The sequence below is a fragment of the Austrofundulus limnaeus genome, unplaced genomic scaffold (assembly GCF_001266775.1).
Source record: "Austrofundulus limnaeus strain Quisiro unplaced genomic scaffold, Austrofundulus_limnaeus-1.0 Scaffold63, whole genome shotgun sequence".
Taxonomy (NCBI): domain Eukaryota; kingdom Metazoa; phylum Chordata; class Actinopteri; order Cyprinodontiformes; family Rivulidae; genus Austrofundulus; species Austrofundulus limnaeus.
In genome coordinates this window covers 885,983-887,170 of record NW_013952465.1, presented here as the reverse complement: position 1 = coordinate 887,170, position 1,188 = coordinate 885,983, and the positions used below count along the sequence as shown (strand labels likewise).

General features: G+C 38.7%; 1 long non-coding RNA gene across 1 annotated transcript in view; it reads left to right on the top strand.

The window, feature by feature from the left end:
* Positions 1-6: 6 nt before the first annotated feature.
* Positions 7-1,188, top strand: part of LOC106518573 (uncharacterized) — a 12,096-nt gene continuing 10,914 nt past the window's right edge. The window contains exon 1 of the long non-coding RNA XR_001310334.1: positions 7-1,183. This is a non-coding gene — a long non-coding RNA (uncharacterized LOC106518573). The remainder of the gene's footprint in view (positions 1,184-1,188) is intronic.

Here is a 1,188-nt window from a genome sequence, read left to right as displayed (position 1 = left end):
GTGTGTGTGTGTGTGTGTGTGTGTGTGTGTGTGTGTGTGTGTGTGTGTGTGTGTCTTGTTTGAGACAGTGGTGTGGAGCTGGTCTGTGTGATCTGCTTTCAGATGGAAGTCAAAGACCTGATCAAGTTGTGTTGTTTTAAAAGCAGAGGAGAGTGGGGATACTTAATAAAAAATATCTTACCTGTCATAGATGGCACGTTGTTTGGAGAAATAGTTGAATTCTGAACAGGTAATCTGAGCTGGGCCAAGGCAAAAGTTGGTTTAAATGTCTGATCTTAAATTTATCATAGCAAACAGTATTTTATAAACTTTTACGTTAGCGTTATATAGTTGTTCCTGCAGAAATACAATAACCCTTTCCAAAGATGTCCAAGGCTGCTAGTGCCTGCTGCTGTTCTTAGTGAAAATAACCACATAATTATAAATAAACAACTGTATAATGTGAAATTAATGATGTAAAAGTTTATAAAATAACTTTGAATAAAATGCTACAGAATCGATCAGCTCAGGTCTTGGTTTCGGCTTGAACTAGCTGTTAGCTCGTCGATTCTATCGGCTGCCTTTTAATCTGAGGTTAAAGATTTATCTCGGCAGGTAAGATATTGACTATTAACATTTCCACAGAATCCCATCTCAGATGATCTAATCTGTAAATGTTAAGGCTCGAGTCCCAAACAAGGAAACAAGTATCGAAGATGAATTCAAATTTAGCCTCGATTTTTTTTATGCCTCAAATTCTGCAGCTGGGCTTTGTTTCTGTCAAGACAAAAAGCGTGCAACACTATTGGAGGTGTGGCACGATGGGTCACAATAGGGGTGTAAATCACCAGCTTTATCACGATACGATATTACATCGATATGTTTGAATGACCATGGAGAATACGATGACGATTTAGATCGATATTTTCATTTTGCCTCGATATAACTGAACCATGAACCGTTCAAATCAATATATTGATATAGATCGATGTATCGTTACACCCCTAGTTCACAACAGAATAAAAGTTTGAGAACTAGATTTTGTGATTTTCAGACGGGCGAGCTAACTGTTCGAATGACACTACGAGCATTTGTTCATGATTTCGGTTTATTTCCCCCAGATTGGTTGAAAAAGAGGAGCTGCCACCCTCTGTGTGTGTGTGTGTGTGTGTGTGTGTGTGTGTGTGTGTGTGTGTGTGTGTGTGTGTG